Raw genomic sequence first — 21,390 nt, 5'->3', positions numbered from 1 at the left:
GGTAGAAGATTGGAAATGGGTTTGAAAGAAAGAGCGGAGTCATTCTAGGTTTGAGTAAATATGAATAGGATTATCATGAATTGAAATTAGAAAGTCTCTGAGTAGTCTTGGACAAAGAGCAGAAGTAGATCAAAAGTTTACTTTTAGATTTTTCTTTTATGTTTTTGGTGACTATTGGAAGTTAATGAGAAATGTTACATAGATATTACTACATGTTATGGCTTATATCTAGATGTCCCCTCAAAGCCTCATGGAGTCATAGATGGGGGTTTTTGGAGGTTGTTGTATCTGGAGTGTGTGATGCTGGAATGAAGGATGTGATGTTGGGATTGGTTCATGCTGCAATGCTAGGATTTAGGGTGACCCACACTAAGGATGAGTAGTCTTGACAGAATATAAGAGACAGAAAGAAGGCTGCTGTTGTCATGTGCTGCTTTCTGCCTTCTGCCCACCATGAACTATTTCTTCTATGCAATACCCCTCCGCCATGCTACTCTGTCTTGAGCCAGCCAACTATGAACTGAAACCTCTACAAACTGTGAGCTAAATAAAACTTTTCTCCTTTAACTTTGGGCATTGGGTATTTTGTTTCAGCAATAAGAAAAAGTTATTAAGATGGTATATATTCATCTTGCTAAGAAGAAACTAGGAAATTTTGGTAGTCATGAAGGGTAAACAATTTTCAAAGCCATAAAATTCATTTATTAAAACAGTTCTAAGAGGGTTGCACCTTGAGACAATAACAGTAAGTGAAGTAATTCAGACACATAAGCTTAAACATGGCATGGTTTCTCTTATATGAAAAAATACATAAATAAAGTTTGAAACAAAAGATACATAATAGGAAAGAAGAGAGAGAAAAGGAAGTATTGAAATCCAGCACAGACAATGCATCTAAAAGTGTACTTTGACTTAACACAACTGTCTTACTTATTTTTTATATTTTTTGATGTATTAGTGCTTTTAGTCTGTGCATATGATAATTTCATAAACTCTTATACCATATATGAATCTGTGCTGGAAAAATAAAAGGGTATAGAAGGAAGGGAAAAATGAACTGTGTTATGTACGTGTACCAATTTTCTACAGTGAACATAATCATTGCATACTGCCAACATATACTACTAAAAGTTAAATTTAAAAAAAAGACTAGTTTAATGGGAATGATAAGAATGAAAGTCAATTGTTCTTTAAGGACTCTTGTTGTTAGAATAGATGCTCCTGAATTTCAAAGTCATCTCCAAGTATTGCTCAATGTGACTTGAAGCATATGAATAAATGAGTTATATTCAGTGGTTCAGTGTTCAGAGCCTCAGCTAAATGATTAAGAATGCACAGTAGAAACAAGCCAGAGACTGGTTTTTCCAAAAGTAGAAGTTAACTAACCTGTATAATGTGATGAACTCATGCAATATTTAAATGACTGTTGTCCTCAAGGAACACCAAAAAAAGTTGATAAAATAATGCATCCATCTTTTTTATATATGAATATATTTCAAAAGAATAGTTTGTCCTCCAAAATATACTTGGTTTCTCTTAAGAACCTATAGGTTTTCCTCAATATTTATGGAGTTCATTTTTATTTTCAGCATATATAACATTTTAGGTGGCTTTCTATATCATCAAACTAAAAGTCAGCTTTTATAAAGCTCTGGAAACAATAAAGCCTTTTGTAAATTAGATTTATAAATTTTCTTATTATCTGTCCTGAACTTTGCTTTATCCTTAAAACTACCCCCTGTTCTCAACATATCTTCTCTTCATCTTATTGTTGGGTTTTTAAAGGGTTTTTTTTGATACTGGGGATCAAACTCAGGACCTTGTGCTTATGAGGCAGGTGGTGGAACCATTGAGCTAAATCCCCGGTCCGTCTCTTCATCTTATTAAGGCTGCTGTTCATCCTTTAACATTATTCCTAGGTGGCATGTGTCCTTCCCTAATTTTTACTATGTGTGCTCATGTACACTTCCTGTGCTCTGCAAGGAATATATATATTTTTTACAACTATGTTTCCTCCAAATTTAGTCAACTTTAACTGATTTTTAAATTTTCTTCATTAGACTACAGGCTTTGTATGGAAAGACTGACTCCTGTCCATATTTCTACTACTCATCTACTACAATTTTCATTGTACATCATTTGCTTCTGGGGATTGATGCATTAATGGTATGATATGTCCACAACAATCTATGTACATTTGGTCTTTTCACCATAGGTTTCTGGGTCAAAATCTTGGCTCATTCTCCTTTACTTTATCCTGCAATAGATTAATAATTATCACTTACATTTTATCATCCTCCAAATCTTATTGCTAAGGATTTGAAGAAACTTCTCCCTATCATCTCTTTTGTCCTTTATCACACTACTAAGATTGTATTTGAAAGCAGCACTTTTCTATCAAAATGAAAATTGTTAAAATTATAATCCTGAGATCAATCACTTCTACACCTCAGGTTTTATTCATTTTTCCCTATTTATGAATGTGGTTATCTGTGCCACCTTTGTCTTCCTCATCAAAATGAATGCTTTTGATTGGTGTAAGATTCATTTTTTGAGGGGGTTTTTGAAACAGGGTCTCACTATGTACCCCAGGCTAGCCTAGAACTTGCTGCAGTCTTCCTCTCTCAGCCTTCCAAGTGCTTGGATTACAGGTGGGCACCACCATACCTGGCCAAGATTCATTGTTATATCTCCCTTCGGCAACCATAATGGAGAGCCATGCCCTACTCAAATGTTTATGAAATAAATTAGAAACAATTAAATGCTATGACAACTAATTCCCATTTTCATTCTCAGTGAAGTTCATATATTTTCTTCATTTATTGCTTCAGAGTTTGTTTAAGTGAATCATGTAATGCCTGCCCCCTGATTCCCATTTGTCATAAAGGTGAGTCATAAAGGTGAGTTTGGATGCTAAGGATTTTCTGAAAAAAGATCACAAATAATTTAGAGATAATATTAAATATTGTTATGTGTTTTAGGAGGAAAGTAATGTCTAGATTTTCATGGTATAGGGTTTGGGGAGGAAAATTTCAAAATCAAGAATTGGAGCCAAATACTTGATAAAGAAACCAGAATGAAAAGTTTTAATACTTTAAAAGCAGGCATATGCAGTTGTGTCAGCAGACTCAGACTCATTCCACAGAAAGGAAGCCGAAGGGAAATCTCAACAAGCATAAAGAGTAAATAAATCAACTTCCAGAGAGCCTGTGACCATTTGGCACCAAGGAGTATAACTAGATGTACCAAAAAATAGGTGGAGTATGATAATGATGAACAGGTATAATACAAGAATAAATATCCAATTATGAAAGACTAGGAAAATACTTAAATTAGTAACTTTCATTTTAAATTCATATAGAATCTCAAATGTTTCAAGTGAAATCCATGTTTTGAAATTCTCCAGGCTAAATACAATTAGCCCCCTTTTTAATTAGTCTAAAATAAGTAATAATACTAGTAATAATACGGCATTCAAACCCAAGTGTCTGATTCTAAGGTCATCATCATATTTCAGAGTGACATGACATATTATCCAACTTAGGACTTGTAGGATGACGATGTGATTGCAACAACAAAGGAGAAAGTCCATTACTAAAAGTGTGACACATTTAAAGTAGACTCCAGTAAAACTAACTGTGTATTCAGTCTTGAAAATGACTGAACTAACATTCCTTTGGACTGAGATCCCTGCATGTGGCTAAACATGTATTTTTGAGAGCTGTATTAGTTATCAAAGTAAAGAATGGTTGAAAATAGCAGGAGCCAACTAAGGCATCACATGAACTGAGCATGCAAAGATTATTTTATTGTTATCTTAATCTTATATCTTAAAATGTCACCTGCTCAAGAGCCAGATCCTATGAAATAGCTATTCTTTAGCTGCAAATGAAACATCTAATTGCCTTTTATTGCCTGATCTTGTAAGATATTTATTTAAAGATTTATGATCAATGCTCACAACAAAATCAAGAAGCCAAGATATAGAAATATTTACATGTGGGAGAAGGGAATGGTTCAGATAGTTAGTTCAGCCACATCCTACCATTTATCACTTGTTCATCATTAAATCCATATGACAAAGCTCTGGTGATTGATAACTGCTACCAACTTGTCTCACAGACATTAAAAGGTCTTCATGAGTAAAGTAGCTGAAGGACTTGGGAGATGGAAAATACGATTCTGGGTTTATTCTTCATACATTTTTCAGTTTATAAGACAACTGGATCCCAGTCAAGTGACTAAAATATAATTTATCTATTGGTTCTTTTTGAGAAATCTAATCTCTGGATTAAATTTGGAAAGAATTGGATATGGAAGGAGTCCATATATAGATTGTGTTTAAAACTATAGGAAGAGATGTAGATAGAGACTAGGCTGGAGCTCATCAGTGGGTTGGGAAGGAAGAGTCACTGAGATCAAAGGAGAGAAGGGTGTGTTTCCAGAAGAACCACATACAACTATGTGCAGTACGTAGTACCCGATAGTGTGATAAATGACGGTTACTGTTTTAGGTACTTATCATAACACACTGTGCTTTTCATCCTTTAGAGCTTAATCCAACTTATATAAAAGAGTTTACTGTAAAACCATGTGCTGCTGGGCCAGTGGTAGCCTCACGTATCTCATGTTTAACTGCAAATTTGGATAATATCAAGGGGCCATCACTGATTGATGCATACCTTTTCAGTATGCACTTAGAAGTTGGCACTCTGTGTGGTACTTTGCGATACACATGGATGAAACTGCCTAATATATATTTCTCAGATTATATTTCCATCACATGTCACATGACTGCATTGAAATTTACATTTAAAAAATTTTGGCCTATGTGGAGTCTACTAGTTAATTAGAATTTTTTCTCCAGACCACTATTTGTTCAGCTTTAGTTTTGAAAATCTTTCTAAAACAAATCACATCTTCTGATGTCTTGTTAATGCTTGAGATGTTTTTATAAAATTATATGGAAAAATGCTTCAGTAATTTTCAGTTTTGCTTTGGTTGAGTTCTATTATATTTGAATATTATTATAGTTTTTTTTCCCTTGCATTGTTTTACTTTGAATAATTTTAATTTTTGTATATGTGTGTGTTTGATAATAAAGTTATACATTAATAAAAAAAAGAAATCTAATCTCAACCTGCCAATTCTTTAGGGTTTAATAAGTTATGGATTTAGGAGTAGACAACTTTGACCCTTGGGAATCAGCAGGGTATAAGAGAACAAAACTAAACTGAAATTTCAGAGAATTGGCCTGCTACTCCTTAGTTATGTGGCCTTATTTAGTTTCTTTGAGTTTTGGTTCCCTTTAATTTGAAGTGGGTCTCTGTAAACTCTCCGATCATTGTAGTCTACCTGCACTTGAGAATTGTGTGCCTTTCCTCTTTTCCCTGACTCCCACATGCTCCGTGGATTACGTTACCACTCCGTGATGTGTTGTTGCATTGTTAAAAGCTTCTAGTGTTAAGTAAGTTTTGAAACTTTCTGAAAAAAACAAAAAAACAAACAAACAAAAAAAGAAACTGATGTTTGGATGTTTTGGTGTCATTAATATGGAAGCAACCATAATGGTTCACCAATGATTCAGGGTACATTTTGATTTTTGTTTGTTTGTCTTGTCCAGATTTGCCTCCCTTTCCTGAGAGCTTTTTCCTGAACTCTATGTGCTCAGGTTGTTAGATGGTAGTTTTTCTTTTTTTACATGGGGAAGACTAGAGCCTCTCTTCAAGGTAGAAATGTAGGACCTAATCTGTCTTTATCTTTCAATAGAACTGGTGCACACATGCACCAGTTTCAGAGACTACCAGGCAGGCAGTACATTCAGCTCCCTTGGATATGGAGGCACATTCATGTGCATATAAAAGAAGATCTGAACAATTGCGCCCACTTAGAGAGATGAAACACCTACTCATCATACAGAAAATCTCTTTGGCTGGGGCTAGTAGGAATAGTTGGTTGATTTTGTTGGTGGTGTTGCTATTGTTTAGATGTAGGTAAAAGTAGCATAGTTAATGTACTTCTCTTTTCGTGAGCTGCCAGTGAGATTAATGTTCTACAGAAACATTTTTAGAAGTGTAAGCCCTAAGATGAACTTTATCTGATATAATACATCACACTACCATGAGTAATACAAACAAACATGCATACCAAAACTCATCATGCTAAGGATATTGCTTTTCTCCTCTTTATATTTGGCTATTTGTGTCACTAAATTTTTTTAAAAAGTGACCATGATTGAATACTAGCACTGTGTCGGATGTGATGCTACTCCCTATATGAGCATTATTTAATTAAACTCAGTGAGGTAGATTCCTATTCCCAGTTTAAAAATGAGAAGCAAGAATTTTTATAATTTGTTTAAATTCTATAACTAATGAGCACCAGAGGTAAATGTCTCATGTGGGTCAGTTTGATCCCTGACTCTTTTCAGTTTTTTAAAGTTATGTTTCTTTTATTAGAAATAATATACACTTAGGCCTTCTTTCCTCTCTCTTTTCCCTCCTCTTTACCTTACGTTATTTCTTTTTCTTTTTCTTTCTTTCTTTTTTTTTTTTTTTTTTTTTGTGGTACCGGGGATTGAACTCTGGACCTTGCACTTGAGAGGCAGGCGGTGGAACCACTGAGCCAAATCCCCAGCCCCCTTATGTTGTTTCTTAATACTTACCTCTATATCCTTCTTCCTTTTTTTCCCCCTCCTTCTTCCTTTGATACTTCATGTCTCTCTATCCTTTGACCTCTCTCTGCTTTCCCAGATCTAAGTATTCTACAAGCTTCCCCAGATGTGCCTGAATGCTTTTGCAAAGTGTGTCTTTTTTTGTCTTCTGCCTTCCCCCTTTCCAACTCTGTTTGTATTCTTTGTCAACTCAGCTCAGCCTGTGAGAATGCCTTTAAAGACTCACATTTGGCCCAACACTCTCTGAAGAAATGTGCATACCCATAAGGCCCCCATTTAATTTTTATCACCAACACCACTGAAATTGCTTTCAATACATTTATCTGTGACTTTCTCTGCCAGCAACCCACCTTCTTTTGCTTCTTTTGCTTTTTTAAACCTGTCAGGAAAAGGTGTTCAGAAATATTTCATTTTGTTGCTACTCAGAGCAGTGATTTTTCATCCTCACCATTTCAGGAACTGTGAGTCAGTGTCAAGAACTCACTTGTGATTTCTTCAGCTTTCCTGGGATGAGAAATGCACACAGTTCTGACTCTCTCAGTTGTGGAATAAAACAGCCCAGCGTTTGATTCAGGTACCAAGGCGGTACCTTACTTGCACCCCCATCCTTCAGCTTAGTTGTTCAAAAAATTCTCTAGAATCTCTCAACTATTAGGAAAAAGTACAGCATCAAAACCTTAAACTCCCACAAATGTGATAAATGCATCAGAGCAGGGCTGCCACACAACTGAACTTCTGCCGAACTGTGAAGTGTGTTCTGCCTGGTTCTACCACACAGCACAATTCTAAGATACCTCCTTCAGACAGGTAGCATCTAAAGGACCTACAACAAGCTGGGTGTGGGGACACAGGCCTCTAATCCCAGTGCTCTGAGAGGCTGAGGCAAGAAGATAGCAAGTTTGAACTTACCCGGGGCAAGTTAGTGGCTTAGAAAGACCCTGCTTCAAAATACAGAATAAAAAAACAGACTGGGTGTAACTCATTGTGAAGGTCATGTGTTCAATCCACAGAGCTCCTACCCCCAAAAGATAAGAGACTCAGAACGAATGCCATTCTCCCTAGTGATACACATTTGTGAAATAATCTGTGAAATAATTACTTGAGCATCATGGATAATGTCAATTTCTTTTTTATTAAAAGGAGAAGAACAAGATAAAAAAGATAAGACAAACCAGCCAAAACCAAAAAAAGAATGAGAAAGATGGAAGGGAAAAGATGAGGATGTACCTGCGGTGAAATAACTTTATCAAACTGTATGACATAAAATCAAGCCAATTCCTATAATTTGTGATTTTATTTCTGTAGAGTAAAAATTTCTCTGGGAGTCTGAGACAGGATAATTGCAAGGTTGAGCCCAGCCCAGGCAAATTAGGGAAACCTTATCTCAAAATAAGCATAAAAATAAAAATGAAAATAAATATAAAAACATAAGAAGAGCTGGCGATGTAGCTCAGTGTGAAGGTCCTGGGTTTAATCCTCAGTAGAGAAAAAAAAAAAAATCACTCCCTGTTTTGGAACATTGGCTTTTAGATGGATACATTTTTTAAAATGTAAGAATAGTAATGTAGTAATAAAAGATCAAGATCATATATCAGGGAGGTTTTTTTTTTCCATTCATTTAAAAAACTATCTTGTGGTCTCTCATTCATAGAATGTACATACTAATATCTTTTCCATAGGATTTTTGGACAATACAGCACACACTGCTGGGAAGTGGTATGATTACCCTAATTGATTTGGTTCTGTGAATCTAGAAACAAGGAGATCATTCAAAGAAACAGTAAGATATTTCAGGAGGCGGAGGAAAATGAGTAAGGAATACAACTGTAGAATTCATGACAGGTGATCACCAAGAGGAACAAGATGGCAAACTTCTGTGTAAGATGGTCCTGATTTAATGTTTGGGAACAAGGCAAGAATGCAACGACTGTTCACAAATAATAGGCTGTACCTTATAAATCTATCCCACTTGAGAACAGGAACATGCCATAAAACAGCTGAATCTGATGAATTCTGGCCCATTCTTGAAGCTTAAAGTACAGCAGCATCAGAAATCTCAACAATGAGTCAGTGCCCCTTGCTACTTTTGGTATATTTTCAATTTTTCATCATCCACATTTTTTTCTCTAGTCTCTGGTTGATTTAATCTCAAAAGTCCACTTCTCACCATGAGCACTTTCTTTGAATTGACTATCCTTCCTGTACCATCTGTGTAGCTTCACCATCAGCAGAACACCCTATCGCTACCTTGTAAAATGAAGCCAACTGATCAGAGCTTGGCATGGGGTATTACTGGACTCACAGAGTCTCTGGAATCCAGCTGCCACCTACAAGGCAAGCATCTAACATGTTGCTTTATGATGTTTTTTTGAAAACCCAGAATATGAAGTATGCTATATAAAACCAAATTCCCTTCTTTTATAAAACTGAATTTTAAAAATCTTTATGTCTCAAAGGGAGGTTGAAGTTGAATTAAGGCTCAAAATAGCTCTGGCAACTTTCATGAAAAAGGCAATACACATTTATTATATTTAATTTATTTTAATATAATTCAGGTACTATCACTATTTGTTCAGAGGGATATTTTGTGTTTGTTTTTTCTTTAGGATTTATTTTTTTTATGTGAGCTGAGAGTTGAGCAAAAAGGAAAAAGGAAAATGAAGTACAAAATTTTGTCTTTCAGCAGTAGCTGTACCTTTCAAGTATTTGTTCTGAATTTTATTAGCTGAAATTCATTCTGTAGTAGGCATCTACCTGATAACGCAGAAAATTACTAGGCTTGTCCTTGAACTCTCAAGATTGGTAAAGAGTAGTGAGAGAATAGCGGAGCCCAGAATCTGTTTCAGAGATCATAATTAGGTGGATAAGATTACAGAGGTATTTTCTTGTGGGCAAAATATTCCTCATATATTTTTCATATCTCAATGAAGGTAATTTTACACGTGAGTAAACTAGGATCAAACATTATAAGCATATTTCCCCAAATCACGCATGTGCTTATTGTTGAAACCAGAAGGAGGAATTCATGCCTTTTATCCCTTTAATTACATGAGTTCTTCTCACCTGCATGGCTTTCAAATCCCTTTTTCCTTGCTTCATTATTTGTTTAAGAATAATTGTGTTCCAATTATATGCCAGGTATTGGAAATGTGATTTTAGAAAACACAGAAACACTCCAGTGATCTTAGATCTTTAATTTTCATTTTACAGATGAGGAAACTAAGGCTTAGAATAACTGAGTTTTTTTTTTTAAGTCACAAAAGTAATTTGTGACAGAACTGGGAATGGACCTCAGCTCTTTCTATAAGAAAAAAAGAAAATAAAAACATTGCCTACAAATCAAAATTGCATAAATGGAATCCTATGTCCTACAGACTCCCATTAAAATGGTAGAAATGCTTTATCTTTATTACAGATTGATTTCCAATGAGCAGTGGCCCTGAACACTTTTAACTCTTGCTTGTTTTGAGTAGATTCTTCCTATAGCTAAATTTCTCTTTCTAGTAGATGATTTTTAAATATATTTACCTGTTAAAAGGAAACCAATATCACACACATACAAACACATGTGAAAATATGTTTCCTAATATAAGTCAAATTCTACTTTATTTTTTATTCATTAGCATGTGTAGATTAGGAAAGTGTGGGGTAGTTTCATATATCTGCATTTCTCAGCAGTGTAGTTTGCTTGCACTTTAAAACTACTTGTAAAGCAATTGATCTTCATATAGTACATTTAGTAAGGAACAGTACATTTTTCATTTTACCAAAAACCCCTCTATTTTAGCAAACTGCAGAGGATACAACAGAAATAAAGGATTAGTCATTAAGTCTATGGATTTTTAATTTTTTAAGATCAAAACTTATGATATGATTAAGTATATTTCAAGACAATTCAGTTTGTTTTATTTTGTTTACTAAAAATGATGAAAACATTATGCACTTTCCAAGAAACCAAGCATAGGCTTAAAATATGGTAGATGAGGCCGGGGATTTAGCTCAGTGTTTTCGCCGCCTGCTGCTCAAGTGCAAGGACCCGAGTTCGATCCCCAGTACAAAAAAAAAAAAAAAAAAAAAAAGGTAGTGTGAAATACTCAATGGCTTTCTTTTTAAAAATTTTATTAATGCATGCTTGCAGTGCATAATGATTACATTCATTGTGAGTGGTTGGTACAAGTACGTGACATATCTTTATTTTGTTTCCATTCCCTTTCCTACTAGGTCCTCCTCCTTGCTCCATCTCTTGTTTCTCCTGCCTTTTGCCTATCTCCCTGTTTTCTGTTATCTTTTATTTTGCTCTATAATTTATTTATAGGTTGGATTTCTGATAAAAGAAAAATTGTAGGATATTTAAGCTGGGAAGTCTGATTTATTTCACTTAACATTATGGTCTCATTATCCTCCAGAGTTCCACATCACAACCCAGTCCCACAACCTCTCCCTATTTCCCTCAATATTATCTGATGCCCTCAGCACTATGCCTGTATCATCTTGGTGTTTCATAAGCTTTCTAATGGCCCCAAAGGCATTACATTAGAAGACTGAAGATATTATTTCATCCATTGCCTTCTCATTCACTTATACTTACAAACACTTCCTGTAATGCAATCTTACATAGATAAACAATATATAAACTAATAAATGTAGAAATATTGTGAATAGAGTAAATTAAAGCCCAGAATCTTGCTCAAATCTGTTTGCTCCCATCTTGCTGAACTTGGATAAAATTTATGAGAATTTCTCACTTTTGTCAGTGAATAGAGGGCCTAGAAATTTAGTCAAGGTCAGACAGTAAATGAATTAGAATTGTGTTTGGATTCTAGGCAGACTTAATCCTGAACAATGATTCTTATTGACTACATTGTAATAAAGCCTTCTTAAAAGTTTCTAACGTTAAATTGAAAGCAGTTAACAAAACTAATGATCTAATTGGATGTCTTAAAAATACAAATAAACTAATACATGTTTTGTAAAGTGACATAATCAAGATCTGTTTGTTTTGTTACATAGCAATAAAAGAACATATGCATTTAGTTCAACAGATTTACATTTCTGAACCCGGTAATATATTCCAGATATTTACCACACAAACACATGTAAGCATATTGATTAATATTTGTTCTTAAGGGATTTGTAATCTAGAAGTGAAGACAAAGCAGTTGCAATGGAACATAATGCATTATGTAAAGATACATGTCTTTATCCCATGCACCGACATGTTGGCTGTTGGTATAAATGCTCTAATTTCTTAAAAGTTTTGTTTATTGTTGCCTACAGGCTGCCAAACTCCAAGCAGTCATACAAATGGAATCAGTGACAAATGTGCTAGACTTCTTTTACCAGGGTCCACTGGATTAATCCTGTAAACAGCTCATAACTGCTACACTATACAATACAACTTCTATGTTGGTTTCTGAAGTCCCATGGACCTTCTTCTCCTTATCCTCTTGTTGGCTACATTCATCGCAATCCTACTGACCTTATAATTTGGCCCATGTAGTCTTACTGTTTCTTTGACTTTGTCTCCTCCTGACTCCAAGGTAGAGGCCTACCCAAGATGAAAATGCCCAGCACCTATCTAGGGCCTTTAGATAGACCCTCTGTAGAGTATCTCTGACTGCTAATCACAACTAGGACCCTCTTCAGCTGGAGGTAGCCGGAATGGTCTTCGCCTTTTTGCCCCCTCACAGCAGTTAGGGGTACTTCTTCAGAGGTGGGAATATTGAAGATAGGTAAGTTAATTAGATATCTTGTAGGCAGTCAGACAGGGCAAGCCCAGGAGGTGCCAACATGGAGGACAGCAATGGAGCCAACATGGAGGACAATCAAGACATATTCACTGAAGGCCAGAATTGTAAAAAGAGAGAAACTACCACACCCATATAGGATGAATAGCAGTGACTGATATTTTAAATAGGTATCAATCACCTAGGTGGGGGACAAAGATCTTCCAAGAGGGATTCATGACCCACCCCTTCCCACCTAAAATCCTTGCTCATTCCTTGTACTCTTGCTACATGACTTATTTTCTCATTGGATCTCCATTTAATCAATATACTTGGGTGACTGTACTTGTAATCTTATTGGTTGGTCATGGTTTTGCCGCACCTCATGCCCACCTTGTAAATTTCCATTGGGTCTTATAGTTTTGTCCTACTTTGTACCCACCTCACCACGTGTCTTTGCTATATAAAACATCTTTGAAAAGTGGGGTGGGCAGGCAACCCATTTTCCAGTCCCCCTTCTGTCTCTCTTAGGCAGCAGCTTTCTTTCTCTCAATAAATTTTTCCTACTCTTAAAAAAGAATCTGATCATTTCCTCCTGCCTTTACTGAGGCCACTCTTGGAGAAGGTACCATGTTTCTCAAATTGACTGTTGCAGGGCCCATTCATTAGTCTTTATGCTTTCATCCTTGCCTATGTTCAATATAGTGCCCAGAAGGATTATTTAAAATGTAAGAGAGATAATGTCATTTCTGTATCCAAGTCAGAGCTTCTGACTTCAGAGTAGGAATTTAATCACGGAAACACCCTTGGAAATGGGATCCTTGCCTACATGTATGTCAACACTTAGTATTGCCTCATTCTACTCAGCCTCAGTGAACTCTAAATTGTTGCTTTTCACATATTACCAACCCTTCTCACCCTGGAAATTGCCCTTGCTCTTTCCTCTCCTGGAGCTTGGCCTGGGCTCACTTTGCTGCTTTAATCTCTATTCAAATGTTCCTTTTCTGGAATAAGGCTTTTCCAGACCTTCAGACCTGAGCTTGCTAATCACAACTCCCATTCTAGTTCATACACTCATTCTGTTTTATATTTCCTAATAGCATCTATTGTTATCTGTCATTTTCTTAAATCTACATTTGTTTATGATCTTTCTTCTTAACTAGAATATTGTAGGCTCCTTGAGGTCAGGGGTTTTGATTTGTTCACAGTTGTATTCTCAATACAAGTCAAGTGCATATTTAACACTTATTGTACAATTGATAAACTAAGTAAATAAATTAATGAGCTAAAGTAGAGTTAAAGTTTTGTGATACCGTACAATGTCACAAGGCAACAGTATATGAAACAACACACATTCCTAAAATTTTGAAGCCTATAAATACTGTGAAAACACATTTCTTGAGGCAAAATCCTGTTACTATTTAAGATTGTCTATCTAGGATGAATATTCCCTTCTACAAGTCAGACAATGACTCATCCTTATACCTCTGTTACAAAGAAGTATTGGCCATACATCCAAAATGGTCAACACAGGATTTGCTCCTATCTTCCTATCTGTGGAAGTTCTATCTTAGATGTTCTAAGCAATGGAATATACTTCTGGCCTTGATCCTTAACATCCACAATATCTGTAAAACTTCACTGAACCTCAAGACCCACAATCTGTGAAGAAAATGGAACACCTCCCACAAAAAATACTATATTAAGTATAAACTTGTAAAAGGACTTGAAGCACAGTGAATCCCTTTACCATTATTACATCTACTATAATTGAAAAGATGTGGGTATTTCCTCCATGAAATCACATTGTTCTGTCTCTAGAACTAATAATATTTAAAGGGTTATTATTCTGTATCAGCACTGATTGTTAATGTTTTGGACAACTGGATTTCTACTTGTCCTTGGGGGAGGTTCTTCCAAGTCTATCTGACCTCACTGTCAGGATAAGTTTCCTGATATTTGGACAACATGTTAATTTCTATATTTTACCTTCTAGTTTTTATTTAAAGCCTCTGAGAAAAGGGTAAAAACTTTCTCCTTCTGTGTATTAGCCCTTCAAATTTTTATGTTGTTAGTATGTCTCTCCTTAGTTATGTCCCATCTAGGTAGATAATACATAGTTCTTTCAATCTTTTCTCATAAATCAATCCCTCCAGTCTTTTAATCATGCTCCCTATGTTCTTTGAATCTCTTCCAATTTCTTGACAGCTCTCTCATGTGGCAATGCCCAGAACTGTTTACAGTATTCTAGGTGCTGTCTCACCAGCCTCACACTGAGCAGGTTTCTCTCCTTGATGGTTCTGGACAACCTGCCTCACTATTCAAGAGATGCTGCACAGGCTCCAGTCACTATTAAAATTTGTACTATCTTTCTTCATCAACCATTTCAGACATCTCTTAGTATTTGTTGCCTTTCTAAACAACCTTTACAGATGATGAATTTTTGGAAACAGCAAGCGAGGAGAGCCTTGGAAAGACTGGTAACAGTAAGGACCTGAACTGTCCTTGCTCTGGTCTAAGAATGCCTGGGATGAAATTTCTTCTCCAGAAAGTTTTTGCTCTCTGACTTTTTTTTTTTTTTAAAAAAAACAGTGACATGTGTTTTTGCTTTATAATGAGAAAGAGCACCTGTAGGACTGCACTAAGAAATAAATGACAGATTTCATAGAAGTGCTTAGTATAATTGGCACATAAGCACTCAATAGAACAAATGTTAGCTACTTCACAGTGTTATTAATTGAGATAACTGTAGATAAAGTACATATATTTTGACCATACAGTTCAGTGTATGTCCCCATGCCACCAACATCTATATCAAGTTGTTTTCATATTCTCAGAAAGATTTTCCATACTCTTTTCAGTAGCTCCATCCCTACTCCAGACAATCACTTAGCTGATTTCTTTAAGCACTGTCTAGTATTGCCAGTTTCAGGAGTTCATTTGAATGAAATCGTACACATTGTATTTTTGTGTACCTGTCCTTTTTTACACAACATGATAGTTTTTAAATTCATGCATAATATCTGTATCAAAACTTTTTTTATATTTCTGAAAAGCATTTTATTATATGAATAGTTAACAATTAGTTCATCTAATAACCTCTTGATAGCATCTATTTTCTTTTCTTAGCTTTCCAGTTTTAGTATAAATTTTACTATAGAGACTCTTATTGAAGTGTTTTTGTGGATATATGTCTTCATTTTGCCACACTGGGCTGGAATTTCTGGGGTATGATTTAGAAATGGTTTTACTTCAGCAAAAACCTTCCAAGCTGCTTTCTTATGTGGCCATTTTAATGTGTACTCCTCCAACAATACAGGCAAATTCAATTTGTTCCACATCCTCATCAACATTTGGTATTGTGAGGCTTTTGAATATCAGGCATTTTAGTGGAGATAAAGTACACTTGCCAATTTAATTGTAACTTTGTTATGATAGATGGAGGATTTTAATTATGCTAATTTGTTATTGTTTTATTGTCAGATCAAGTAATGTTTCCATTGAAAATTAAATTTAGATTTTATTATTTCATGAATCATCATTCATTATTTTGTTTGAACTTGATCCTTTGCCACAGATATGTATTGTATTTATTCTTAGGTTTGCCTTATTTTTTTTTAACCAGCATCTTTTTTTAAAGATAATAGTCCAATTTATTTATTTTCTTCTGTGGTGTTTCTTGTATCCATTCTAAAAGGTACGTGTTTACTGTATCAAGATTTTTTTTCTTATGCTTTCTTTTGAAAATTTTATAATTTTAGTGTTTTTCAACTTAGGTTTATAAGACATATCAAACTAATTTAATATATATGTGCATATTTATAAAACAAGAAATATGTGTACATTTGTCAATCCAATCCATTTCTTATAACACCATGTGCTGAAAAATACTTTTCTTCCCCACAAAATTATCTTGAAAACCTTACTTGGTAATCAGCTGACAATATACAAATAGATGATTGTGTTAATTTCTACAAGAATCCTGCCAGGATTTCAACTGGGATCAGCTGACATATGAGCAATATTTAGTCATTCTTTGAATTAGGTATATCTCTCATTCTTTTAGCTCTTAATATCTTTAGGAAATATTATATTGGTGCAATGCACAAATCCTTTCCTCAAAATTTTACCTTAGTATTATAAATTTTGATAGCATTTAAAATGGCACTATTTTGTTTTAGCTTTGTTTTCTAATTTGTTCTTGAAATCGTATAATGATCCAATTTATTTATTTATTTATGATTATGGTATTAAGGACACATACTTACCAGAAGGTTAAGACTGAGCTATCTCACCAAAACCTTTTATTTTATTTTAAAATTTTGATAGACGCTCTCCCTAAATGAGGATTGGCTTGAATTTGTGATTTTTTTCAAACAGCTAATTTTAATATTGATGATTTTTCTCTATTAATAATGTGTACTCATTAAATAAAATTGAGTTTTTAAATTGAATCATTTTTCTGTTTACTTGGAATTAATATTCTTTCTATTGCTCTTGTATTTGAAATATATGTATATTTAAACACAAATATCTAACATTCTTTTTGTTATTTAATAGAACATTAAAGCATTTTATTTATTTTTAGGACAACTTTAGCTCTATCCTTAAAATTTGTATGTATTGTACTTTCCATATCATGTATTGCTAAATAATTTCTAGTTTCACTGATAATTTTTTTTCTTCAAACTACAGCTTCAAATTTCCAAAGATTTGGGTGAATTTTTATGTATTGTTGCTTTTATTTTAATTCCTCACTGTCAAAAAATATCCTTCAAATGGTTTAAATTTATTGACAATTTTTATCATCCAATATCTGCTTTATCTCTGAATATTTTGTATGCATAGGAAACAAATGGATTTTGTATAGATGTTGAATTAATATTCTAGAAACATTATTAAATTAGGTTGCTAGGTGATATTCATGGCTACTATATCTTTACTGGGGGCTTTTTTCCCCTACTAATTAATGACTAAGAAGTATTAAAGTCTGAAAGTAAAGTTAATTTTTACTTCTGCCAGTTTTGTTTTCAGGTATTTTGAAATTTTGTGCTTAGGTGCCTATGTTTCACGATCACTACATTTTCTTGAAAATATCTCTTCATCATTATTGAAAAGAATGACTTTATTTTTGGTAATATTGCTTGTCTTGAAATCTATTTTATAATATAGATACCTCTGCTTTCATAAATATGGTTTGTTTGAGGAAATGCGGTTCTTTTCATACTTTACTTTCAATTTGGTCTTTTTATTTAAAAATGTGTCTTTAAAAATAACTTAAGTTGATTCTTGAGTTTATTATAAGTCTTAGTCTTTAAATCTCTGCCAGTTTACAGAGAATGGGAATACTTAGTCAATTCAAAAGTAATGCAATTAATGATATTATCTTTCATATTTCTTTATTTTCTGTTGTTTATCATAATCTTTGTTTTTATTTTCCTTCAGTGCTGCCACCCTTGTTGTATATTACCTTTTGCTCTTTCTTAAATTTCTGGTTTTGGAGGGGAGGATTGAATATTAGCTACTTAACTATACTTCCTTAAATGTTTCCTCTATCAGGTGCACTAGAATCAGGTTTCTCCTTGAAACTTTCAGAGTTGTGATTGATTTAATGTTAAAATATTTCATATGTAATAAAGAGAACTTAAAATAATTTCACCTAACTTTTATCTCAACCTTTGAACTATCACTGCTGTATAATTCATTTCTACATTTTATAAATCCTAAGATATATAAAAGTATATATATATATTCATATATATACACTTTTTTTCTGTTTGTGTTAAACATTCAACTGGCTTCTTGAGATTTCAAGAAATGAAACATGAATATCTCCTACATTTACCCACATGTTTATCATTACCAGTGCCCTTCACTTCTTGCTGATTTTAAGTTCCAGATGGTACAATTTTCTCATCAGTGGGAGAAATTCCTTTAGTTTTGCCTGTGTAGATTAGCTGCTGATAAATTCTCTTAGATTTAGCTTGTCTAAAAATATGGATATTTTATTTAATTTTAAAATGTTCCACTTCAAAGAAAATGTGTTGTTGAAATTGTGGGTTTGTTGTTTTGTTTTGTTATTCTTTTAGCACTTTAATTCTCTTTTTGGGTTTATTATTACATGATTGCAGTACATAATGATTACATTCATCCTGGGGACTTGGTACAGGTACATAACATCATAATACTTTTTCTTACCCCTCCCCGCTCCCTCCATTTCTTCCCTTTTGCAAAAGATCTATTTCCTTTTTTCCTATTATCTTTCATTTTTCTCTTTAATTTATTTAGATTTTGGGTTTCTCATTTAAGAGCAATCATGCTATATTTAACTATGTTTATCTGATTTATTTCACTTAACATTGCAGTCTCCAAGTAAATATTTTAGCATTTTCAACCGTATTCTGTGCCTTCATTTCAACTCTCTTGTTGTTAATCATCTTCTTTTTCAGGTTGCTTTCATTGTTTTTATGAAGACTTATAATGGTGTGTTTAGGTTTGGTTTTCTCAATATTGCTATTAGAATTGACAGATTTCTGGATATGTAAGTTATTTTTGGATGAAATTACGAAAGTATTCAGCTAATGATTCTTCAATAGTATAATTTTTCTATATCATTATCTCTCCTGTGTGTAGTTGTAAATGTTATACTTTTGATAGCCCATACTATAAATGCAGCACTAATGATTTTTTTTCTCGAACTCTCTTTGAATTGTTTATACTAACTTTTATTCACAGTCGTTGATCATAATTCAGTAATTTCCAATATATTTTTGTTAGTATTCAATGCATTTTAGGGAAAAACATTTCATTTTTCAGTTTGAGAATTTCCATTTGAGTCTCTCTACTTGACTTAACATGTAGCTGCTAATATGCCCAATTTTTAAAAAATCCACTCTACCCATCTTTCTCTGTGGATTCTTGGCATGGTCATAACAAATAACTCCTTGAATTTAATATTCAGCTCCACAAATAAAACAATAAAAGCATTTTAACATATTTATAATAATTATATTTCGATATTTTCCCCTTGATTCTTGGCAACATGAATTTTTTGTTGTTGTTTTGTTGTGTGGTTTTCAAAATGAATATAGCTCTCATCTCCTGCTTCTTCACATGTCTTGTAAATGTTTTTATAACTAACCAAAAAATTCTGAATTTTACTATTTTCTTCCAAAGACTATTCAGCTTGTTCTCAATTTATGCTTTTAGAATCTTGGTTTTACATTTTGTTTTGTGTTTTTGAAGCAAGTCTATATTCATTTTGGTCACAGTCTTAGAGTAATTCATTTAGTCTTGGATATGGATTGCACCATATGATGTGATACTTCTAGCGTATAAATAGATATTCCAATTCATTTACCAGGGCACACTGGTTATATAGGATTGAATCGTAACCTGTCTCCCCTATAATGAGACACAGCTAAAATCTCTGCTTTACCACTCTGGTATTATAATATCTGTTGTTTTCACTCTGAACTCTTTGGAATCTTACCCCACACATGCATGGTTCAGGAATATAAGATAAAGATTCAAAGAACTATTCTTTCAATTTATTTCAGGTCAGTCTCAATTTAAAACCTTTTCTTCTGGTATTTCTCCCATGATGTCCAATCATTGTGCATTTTCAAAGTCCAACTTATGACCCTTTTGCCAATAAGACTGCAACTTTCTTTTGTGCTGCAGTTGCTACTAACAGTGGTTTGCTTAGTGTCCTTGGTAGCAAAATAGATATAATTTTGTTTATCAATCAGTGCATTAACCCTTTCTTTGAAGGGTCAGATATCTTCTAATTTTGCCTATTTTGTTTACTGTCAGTCTATTAAATTATATTTTAAATTTTATTTTGTAGAGAGGTTGTAATTAGGATTAGCAGAATGGCTAGAAAATTTGAGTTACTCAGCATTACTGGAGCCATTGTTACTTTAATTAAAAATATTTGAAAACAATAACCATAATCCAGGCCTCCATCTAAATTCTGGAAGTAAATCTAGAAAAATTTACTAATACAGGTGAGTGGGAATATAGATACTGAGATTTAGGTTCAGGCATGTTTGGAAGCAGTGAGTCAAGATTTCCTGAGATATTAGGTATGTCACCTAAAAAAGAGGGGACAAAGAGGACTCCTGTATTTTTTTGTCCTAAGACTCTTTTAAGAATTGAGTTGTTTTTAACTAAGACATGAAAACAATAGGTAGAATTACTTTTGATGCAAGAGATTAACAAGCGTATAGTTTTAGGAATGCTATATTTGAGATGTTTAGCAGACTTCTAAATGTCATCAATTGTCATTGTCCAATTGGATAAACACATATAATTTTTGGAGTAGTGTGTAGATTTGAGACATTAACTTGATAACTGTCAATGGACAGATGGAATAGAAGTTCTTAAATGAAATAATTTGTAAAAAATTAATAGAGAATGTTAACTGATAAAAATTGGCTCACTAGTGTTGAGAAAAAAGAAAGTGTGAGCTGAATTAAGATGGAAATCCATTTTAAATATGGTGGCCTGGAAGCCAAGTCAGGACAGGAAGATGAAGTGACATACTACTGAACAATGTTTATAATTAAATAAAGATTAAGAATGAGAATTGGCAATTAGGTTTATCAATAAGGAACCCATTACTGACCTTAACAGGAGGCATTCCTGTAAAGTGATGAGGGGGATCTTAATTGGGTATGTACAGATAATGAGCAAGGATGGGTTGTTTGGGGATTTTTTTTAATAGAAAGATGGTAGAACAGGAGTAAACATGATTAAGGAATGTTTACTTGTCATAAGTACATCTATGTTTATCTCACCATCTATATTCATGTCCATATATATTTGTTCGCATAAAAAGGTACTCACACAGAGATGGAATAAAAATATTCACATGCTAAATGGTATAAATTAGTAAAGGGAGAATGATGAGGGAACTAAAGGAGGAGGTGTTCTTTCTGCACAGATTATCTTGAACAGGTAAGAAGAAATGAAGTCTCCTGGCCCAAA

This window comes from Heterocephalus glaber, unplaced genomic scaffold, assembly GCF_053883595.1.
Source record: "Heterocephalus glaber isolate CG9 unplaced genomic scaffold, H.glaber_assembly_v1.0 deba00001479, whole genome shotgun sequence".
NCBI lineage: Eukaryota > Metazoa > Chordata > Mammalia > Rodentia > Bathyergidae > Heterocephalus > Heterocephalus glaber.
Note: the sequence above shows the minus strand (reverse complement) of the source record.